Source organism: Cyprinodon tularosa, unplaced genomic scaffold (assembly GCF_016077235.1).
Source record: "Cyprinodon tularosa strain WSP-4 unplaced genomic scaffold, ASM1607723v1 ctg1018, whole genome shotgun sequence".
Lineage (NCBI taxonomy): Eukaryota > Metazoa > Chordata > Actinopteri > Cyprinodontiformes > Cyprinodontidae > Cyprinodon > Cyprinodon tularosa.
In genome coordinates, this window is record NW_024037803.1 from 1 (window position 1) to 9947 (window position 9947).

Consider the following 9947-nt stretch of genomic DNA (forward strand, 5'->3'; position numbering starts at 1 on the left):
TGCACCCAGATAACTGGAAATGCATAGACGTCCTCCGGATGGTCGAGCGGTACTATTCTCCGATTATCGCTTAATCGGTAATATTCTGGCTATCCCTTAGCCTGGCTATCGCTTAGCCTCTCAATACCTTTATTCCAATACCTTAATACTACTTAAGCCGTCTCGTGGAGCACGTTGACTACCTTAGTCACCGATACCCTCACGTAACACGCGCACACTATTGGTTCCGGATTTATGGCTTCCACAGACTATGTCAAAACGCTTTGACCAATCTGTCCCTTTACCAATCATCCGCTCAGAACAACACGTGTTAAGCTTAACTTATTTACAAGATAATTCAAACACAGAACAGTTTAACACAAACATTAATAACACCTAAAACATACATTCATACATACACATTCATACGTACCTGGACCCTTCCTCAGCTTAATCTGCCTTTATATATTCTTATATAAATTCTTATCAAATTTGGAAATTACTTTATTAAATTTGGAAAACTAGGTTCTTTTAGAAGAGCTTTGTGACGCCTGACACCCACAAGCAGTCGCCGGAGGCTGGTTCCCCACTAATTAGAATATTATAACAAATTAGCTCACCTTTAACCGGTGAATTTCTGGGCCCGTTTGGGGGTTCCACGCCTTCCAGCTGGTGCCTGCAGATCGTCCGACGTCCCCTTTTTGCTTTTCTCCTGGCTGGCTTGCCAATCTGTCGTCTATTATTGTCTTCTTGACGACTTAAAATTGAAGCTAAGTTTTGTAAAATTCAAAGTTCTTAAAAAGCAGAAAAAGTCTCAAACAAAGATCCAAAAATTCAGGCAGAGGCAGCTGAGTCCAGGTCCAGGGTCTTTATTGCCAAAAACAGCACATTCACACTGAGCTGGTCACCGGTGAGCATCAGCTAACAACTGGTGAAAACAGCTCCCTTTTATACATTTCTTATCAATGGGAAACCCCCTTCAGAACATATTTTTTATATATTTAAACAACAGTCTTTGGTAAAGGTCACATTATCATTTATCTGCATATCACGATGACATTCGTAGCCACATTACATTCTTGTGAGAGCAGTCTCTCAGGCCATGAGGACATCTGGTGCACTTAAATCAGAAACTTATGACAGTTCAATCACAAACATGTTGAAACTAATCCTTTCCCTACTTCAAGCCATGTCAGTCTGGCCTAGTGTTCCCCCTTTGTGTCCCTAGTCAAAGCATCACCCTTTCTGGGACCAGTACTTGCACAGTGTGCCTTGAAAATAACAACTCTATTTATCACAAGTTGTATGGCCAAATTTTGCTGAGCTGGGCAACCTTGACATGTCAAATATTTCATTTTTATGAGTATGCTCTCTTATCACTAAGGGGCCTCAACCCTGCGTTTTCCTGCAGCTAGAGCCAGGTGCAACAGTTACACACACTCATTGCTCTGTTTTTCTCCTCTTGGCCTTGAATGGCTCTTATAACAGTATTTGTGAAAACAACTTTAAACTTATAAAACATTAACTTTATTTTATTCTTATGATTAGTGCAGATTAATACACAACAAGAGCAGCAGTGCAGCCCCTCCACGGCTGCAGAGGAAGTAGCCAATCCACCAAAGATCCCATCCCTAAACCATAAGTGTCACAGGAGGGCATGAGCACCAGAAGCAAAAACCCTGACCCACCTCCATTGCCCCAAATATACCCACCCTGGTGCCATTCATATATGTATGTCTTGGAAATGTTATAAAATATGTTGACTGAGGTGTTGATTCAAATTGGCATAGGCCACCATCAGCATGAAAGGTCCCAACCTGGTGATGATCTCCTCCCCAAGATCCTAAGTGTGTGGTAGTGTAACACAGCAGCTGAGGGGAAGTATCAGAGATGGGGATCAGAACTGGGAAATTGGGTTCTCCCAGGAAGCCGGCTCCCCTACTGACCCCATTAGGCACCTGTTCTTCACCTTCCACCAGGAGCAAGGCGCCAAGCAGGGGCAGCCCCCAACCCAGGACCCTCCATAGCCAGATAAGCACTTGACCACAGTGAGACCCACACCTTGGCCAAGGCAGATGTCACACCACAACCAACCTAAGACATAGAGCCATGCCGACACTCAGAAGCCACACACACATAAACAGTTACCTGCACACACATTCCTCATACAAAACAAATGATCTTAGCCAAGGGACTAAACAGGCCACCCGTATCAACAAGCTGGTTTTAATTGATCTTACAGGGGCTAGAGAACAAGAATGATTGCTGCCAATGGTGCGTGTCCAAATAAGATCTAAAAAACTAAACACTGAAATTGTTACCCTTTTTTGAACCAAGGGAGAACAGCAGTTCAAAGCATTTTACTTATATAGTAATTTACAACACATGTCACCTCAAGGCACTTTACAGAGACAATTCAACCAGATCACACAGTCAGCTTGGATAAAAATTTCCTATAAAAGGAAAGCCAGCTGATTGCATCAACTCAATAACTTGGCAGCAACCCTTGCACACCAAGCATAGATGTAACGACAGTGGAGATGAAAACTAGCTTTTAACAGGCTCAGTATAAGTGGCAATCTGCCAAAGCCGTCTGGGGTTCAAGGAGACAGAAATAGTCTTACAGAAAGAGGTAGAGATACAAATAGTGACTATCATCCAGCTCCAGAGGAAGCCTCGCTCGGAAAACACACAGCCAGGTAGAGGTACTCTGTGCCAGCTCCAATGGTAGAGGATGAAATAGAGCACATATAGTTACCAGTAGTCAAAGTCACACAAACAGGACTACACTGAAAAACAGGCTAAGCTGCAACATCTATAAACAAAGGTGTTGATGGCAGCAGCACAACTGATCATTTCTCTCAAGGATGGTGTCACAGCCAAATGGGAACAGACCAGTGAAACAAACAATTACAGTAGGATGGAACTATAAAAAAATAGAATGATGGAAAGGGGTCCCTATGTCCTCCAGCAGTCTAAGCCTATAGCAGCAAAACTGTAGATATAGCTCAGGATAACTTGAGCCACTCTAACTATAAGCTTTATCTAAAAGGAAATAATTAAGCCTTGCCTTAAAAGTAGACAGGGTGTCTGGCTTGCGGATTAAATCTGGTATTTGGTTCCACAGGAGAGGAGCCTGATAACTAAACAATTCTACATTTAGAAATTCTAGGAACCACTAGTAAATCTGCAGATTTAGAACAAAGTTCTCTGTTTGGAGCATAAAAAAGTCAGATCTCTGACATGAGATGGAGAAAAAAATAAGGCAAATAATACAGATTAAAACAAATGTAAGAGGAGCTGGAAAGATTTTTTTATATTTAGGAAATCACCAGCCTCCTAGTCCCCCTGCTTTGGACCTTCGTTACCTCTGGTAACCCTATGTCATTTCCTGTCAAGGTCTCGTTCTCTGCATTTCACGATAAAAGCCATTGATTAATTAATTTGACCTCGTGCTTCCCTTCTGTTTTAGAAAGAACATGCACAGGGCCAAGCATGTCCCTTCTAAAACAGAAGGGAGGCACAAAGAAGAGAGCCACATCCAAGATGCTCTTCAAACCTGTGGATACTGTTAAGGAAGAAAATATTCTAAAATAGTTAACTTTGGAAAAAGGTTGGCTTCTCTCTTCCTTTCCCAGGTTCTTCTCGGCGAGCTGCGTGTGGCCACAAGGAAAACCAGCATTGCGTGTTTACGTCACAGAATTACAGAGTTTAATCCAATATAAGACAATGCACAAACTTAGAAATAAGACAATGGACAAACTTATACCAGAAACTGCAGAACAACGGAGACATACATTCAATTACCTGACATAAATGGAGAGAAGGAAAGAAAGCAAAGACGTACAAAGACATCTTTGGAGAGTTGCAAGAGCAAATCTGATTTGTTACTTCTATGTAGAAAGCTTTATCCTCTTGTATTTAATTTATTCAAATAAGGCTGGCTTTTGCTCCTCCAACCAGGAGCTATCTTGGACACTCAGAAAAACTTAGAGCTTCCCCTAATTTACGGCCTGGCGTCCAGGAATTCTATGGTCTTCTGGCTAAAGCAAACATAAGATAAGACCTCACAAAATAGCTGTTGGAATGCGGGGGCCTCTTTCCTGCCATAAATTCTCAGGAACAAACTTAAATTCAGTCCTTTGGTTCAAGGAAAGGTTATCTTCACAAACTTGTTCAAAATTAAGAAATATGTTCAAAATGAGAGTGCTCAACATACCTTTTACACATGCCATAAGATTAACTGTATTAAAAACTAAAAATAATCATTTTTCTTTAACAGTCCCTCTTTTGAGGTCTGAGACACACAGACCTCACAAATAATTTGATTAAGCCTTCTAATAGAGGAACCAAAAAACTATTTAGTATACTAAAAAACTAAAACCTTAGCCTAATTATATAACAGTCCCCTTTTAAACAGTACCTCCTAGCTCCACTGCCAGGTCATGTGTCTGAAGCTGAACTCCATTATCTGAACTTATCAAATGTATCTTGCGCTATCCAACAATTTAATACTCACCTGATGAACCACAAAATTTTAACCAGTAAAAACTAAAACTGAAAATACATTTCACTTATCAAATATGAAAAATCATACAACTCAGTTATGTCAATAGAAGAAAAAAAACACAATAGAAATATCAGCCCAAGTATAAAATTAGAAAACCAGAGTAAGATATCTCGAAATTACTAAAAAATGCCCAGGAAACTTAAAAGACAATACTCGCCACAAAAATTACAATTTGTCAATACAAAACAATAACAACATCAAAAAAGAAAATAAATCATAAACACATAAAAATTACAAAATACCTTTTTTTCTTTTTTTTACATGATTCAATATTAAGAACTTAGAGTTCGTCTCTATGCTCCTTCGATAGTCCTCCAAAAATGAATATGAATTCTTCGTCAGGAAACGATCCGAAAATACGCGCTAAAAGAAACGAATGTTCTTTAAGAGCTTGCAAAAAAACGAAAACACGCAATAAAGAGAAGATAAGTTAATGATGGTCTTGTAGCAACTTGCCATGCCCCATTCTTTATCTGCTGAATCAGAAGGTGTCCAGAGTAGCAGTCATTCCCGCAGTGCAGAAGCATCTGGATACAGTCCCGCTTTGATGAACTTTGGTCAGCCTTTCGTGGTCGACAGAGCAGGACGTAGAAACCAGCAGATCAGTCATCCACTGAAACCCCCGTCCGGGTTTGTACAAAAGGCTATGATCTTTGTGGTCCCGACTCACTGCTGATTCCCAGCCGTAGAAGACTCCCACAGATAACGCCTGAGTCCCTTTTGTTTTCAGCCAGGTATGAAAAGCAACACTCAAAGGAGACATCTGTTGCCAGGTCCTGTGAGCAGCACTTTGCCCTCACGTGACAGCAGGAGAACAGTTCGTCTTCGCTGACCTTCGTAATCGTTCAACAGCTTTTAGCTTTCATACAGCAGTCCAGCAGAAGATGGGCACAGTTCAGCATCATCATGTCTTTGTTCAGCAACAACAGCGGCCTGATGTGGTAATCAAGAAGATCCCTTCAAATACATCGTCCCATGATCTCTGAGCTTAAAAGACCCTTTCCCCAAGATTGCCATCAAGTCAGAAGGAAGGAGAACTGCCAGAGAAAAAAATAATACAAAGTAATTAAAAAATCAAAACTTATATATGCCACATTTTGTTACTTTCACTATTATAAATAAAATGTATCTTGTGATGCATCCTCCCGTGTGGCTCTAGATTCGTTGTTGCTATAGCACGAACAGCCAACTGCCCCAAATCCTGAACTGCAAAAAGAATAAACATAGAAATGTGTTAAAATAGTCTACGATCAGATGTGCCAGAATTAAGAAAATACTGACACTTACTGTTCAAAATCAATAAACGTCAATACCTCGATGACATTCACTCTGCTTGTGCCAAATATCAACTACAAATTTAAAATCACAACCTCACAAACTCATTAAAGAATTAGAACCAACTCTAGAATGTCCTAGTACTGACATAAATAAAAGTTGTGATTGAATTGCACTTTGTCAAATAATTATGAAATGCATATCGTTCTACTAACTACCAAACATCCTTATCATTGTCCCACGCTTCAAGACAAAGTCCTATTTTAAAATTTCAGAAATTATTTACATTTTATTTGAATTTCATAGCAGTTTTAACCAAAATTTTCCTCAAAATTAACAATTTACACCCAACTGTATATAATCAAAGTCAGCAGTGATGCAGAAATCTATCAACAATTTTAAATGTAAATAAACATGGCATAGATGTTATTTGAAACCGTTCAATTTTAGATGATCAAATCTAATTAAGTAGAAGCTTCTATATCACATACACCATATTTTAGTCAAGCAGAAAGGCCATATGACTCTACATTAAAGAAATCCATAATTCACTATTGTTGAATGAAAAAAAAAAATCAAAATTATTGATTAACTAATTTACAATTAACCATATCCAAAAATTTTCCAGGAATTAGGGTCTACTTCTCCTTCTCCCCATGTTGATATAATAAAATTATCATTTTGAAAACAATTTGGAATCTATGTCACTGTTATATAATAATTAGCTGAAAAACCAAAATATTATAAGATGTTCCACCATTTCTCCAATCTTCCATCTAGTATTCAAACTAGATGATGTAAATTTCAAAGTTCCATCTGTAATATCTTATCTTTATAACATCCCCCTGTGTTTTCTTATTTCCAAAAGAAAAACAATTTAGAGGTGGAAAACAAAAATAGAAGAACTTTCCCCCATTATGCTAAAATTTCAGCATGTCCTATCAGTTACCCATATGAAACATAAACCAAGTTAATTTAGTTAGAATTTAGGTTAGTTTGTTAGTGCTGTTAGTCAAAGTGGATAACACAGTTTCCTAATAACAACATCTATCTGCTTTAAGCCAAGGCTGAATTCTCGTTTCATATTAATTCCACTGCACAAGCAGCTTCAACCAGATTGTGACACCAAAATATGTAATCGTCTTTACCTTAAAATTGTCCGTAAAGCAGTAATAAAAGTATATTTATGAAACAAAACCTTTACGGTCCCTAAATAGTTTAAAATAAGAAAAATATCACACAGCTACTCAATAAAGTGACGTCATATTCACATAGCTTCCTAAAACCCATCAAAGGCCCTCTGCCTACACATTCACTCTCATTCACACTCATCAACACCCCATTGTAAGAAAGATGCAGGATGTTACCCCAGATTTCAAACCAAAATTTGTCCTGTGAAAGTCTTAAACACTATTATTATCATAACCATTATTACCATGGTTGAAAAAAATAATTATCCAATAGTTCTAATATTGTTCAGTTTTGAGTGAACCTGTTTTAAAAACTCCATATTATACACACAACCGTATTTCATGATAGCCCACTGTTATTAAATGGCTACCTAGACCCCCTGTAGGAAAACCCAAAAACCGTTCACGTGGTCATGTAATATGCAAAATGGGCTGCACACGAAGATCGTCCTACAAGAAACAAAGTCATTCATTAGTGTTTCAACATGTCCTACATTAACAGTGTAGAAAACACTGTCAAGCAGAAAAACATCCATATGTTCTCGCTTTTGTTCTCGTTTCACACAGTGAGGGTGTTCCATCCTGTGTCAGGAAACCTAGAAATTGAAGTGATTGTCAATGTCACAATATTATATAAAAAAAAAAAAAACAGTTGGATCATTCCAGTGCTCCAGCCTGGAACTGATGCCACACATTTCTCCCGCTGAGAAAGTAAAAACATCTGTAAATCTGTTATTTTGTACTTTTCATTTCAACACAAAACACAGTTCTAAAAGTTATTCACATCAAAATCCAAGAATCCTGAAAGAGTGAGCTGGAAATATCAGTGCTAACAGAACTGAAGCACTCCCAAAATGCAAATGGGGGGGTCAATCAATCCCCCTGCTGTGAAACAAAACTTTTAACCAAAATGGAGAAACCTCTGTCCCACAGAAGCACATTTTAACAGAAAATTAGTAATACAACATCCAGCAAAAACATTTGAAAATATTTCATAACACAATCTTGAAACACAAATCACTTCTGCACAATCTCAGCACAATCCAGACACAGACAGACAAATAGACAGCAACGCGTGGTGGAACATATAACGGGGGAAGACAGACACACAGCAATAGATCAACCCGCAGCCAAGCACGCACACAAACACAAAGAAACGTACAAAACACAGAAACACAGACAATGTCGTAGTTCAGTCAAGAAAAGACAGAAAAGAAAGAAAATGTCAGGTGCCGGCTAAAAGAATGTATGACGCATCTTTTAATTTTCCAACTTCACTTTTACAAATCCCTTTTATTCTCATTTCAACTTCTCAGTCCGTTAAGGTTCAACCTGCTATCAGTCCTTTAAGGTGATTCATCCTGCTAAATTAATTATTCTCAGTCCTTTATACTACTAGCAACTCGATTCAGAATGCCAGAGAAAGGTGATCCGACCTATTAGTCCTTTTTCCATGAGTGATACAACTCGGTCCAATTAACCCAAATAATTAATTATAAGTCCACTGGAGATGAGCCATAATCTCCGGGCTGATACAAGCCCCTGCTAATCAATACACAGACACCCGAAATTCTTTTATTGAGGCACAGGCATGAATCCTCAGGGTAAAGAATATAATAAAAAACCCAGCTTAAAATCAGAGTTAATGTAAAGGCTCTGTTTGAACTAGCCAAAGTTCCCTGTAATGTGTATTTATTCAAATCCTTAAACAACCGACTCTTTTAGGAGGGATTCTATCTACCTCTGCAGCTTCTAAATTCTGTGAGGCCGCACACAGCAAGAGCAATCAGCCACGGTCCAACCACACGGCGCTTCAGACAACTAAAAAATAAAAAATAATCAAATACTGTCTTACCACACCGAAGCGTCAGGCCGAAACGGATCAATCAGTGCCAAACAGCCGCCCACCGAGATTCCAGAACCGGCACAAGCCCCCAATTGTTAAGGAAGAAAATATTCTAAAATAGTTAACTTTGGAAAAAGGTTGGCTTCTCTCTTCCTTTCCCAGGTTCTTCTCGGCGAGCTGCGTGTGGCCACAAGGAAAACCAGCATTGCGTGTTTACGTCACAGAATTACAGAGTTTAATCCAATATAAGACAATGCACAAACTTAGAAATAAGACAATGGACAAACTTATACCAGAAACTGCAGAACAACGGAGATATACATTCAATTACCTGACATAAATGGAGAGAAGGAAAGAAAGCAAAGACGTACAAAGACATCTTTGGAGAGTTGCAAGAGCAAATCTGATTTGTTACTTTTATGTAGAAAGCTTTATCCTCTTGTATTTAATTTATTCAAATAAGGCTGGCTTTTGCTCCTCCAACCAGGAGCTATCTTGGACACTCAGAAAAACTTAGAGCTTCCCCTAATTTACGGCCTGGCGTCCAGGAATTCTATGGTCTTCTGGCTAAAGAAAACATAAGATAAGACCTCACAGAATAGCTGTTGGAATGCGGGGGCCTCTTTCCTGCCATAAATTCTCAGGAACAAACTTAAATTCAGTCCTTTGGTTCAAGGAAAGGTTATCTTCACAAACTTGTTCAAAATTAAGAAATATGTTCAAAATGAGAGTGCTCAACATACCTTTTACACATGCCATAAGATTAACTGTATTAAAAACTAAAAATAATCATTTTTCTTTAACAATACCCAAATTGGCCGTTTGTCAAATCTGCCAAAGCCGTCTGTGGTTCAAGGAGACAGAAACAGTCTTACACAAAGAAGTAGAGATACAAAAAGTGACTATCATCCAGCTCCAGAGGAAGCCTCGCTCAGAAAACACACAGCCAGGCGTTGGTCAAACCAGCAAAGAAATCCAAAACAACATAACGGTGAGAATATTAAACACAAAAACATTGCATGTGTTGCTGGAGTCCCAATATTGAGGAATTGTCTGCGCTATGTTATTCCATGCTTCAACGTAAGAG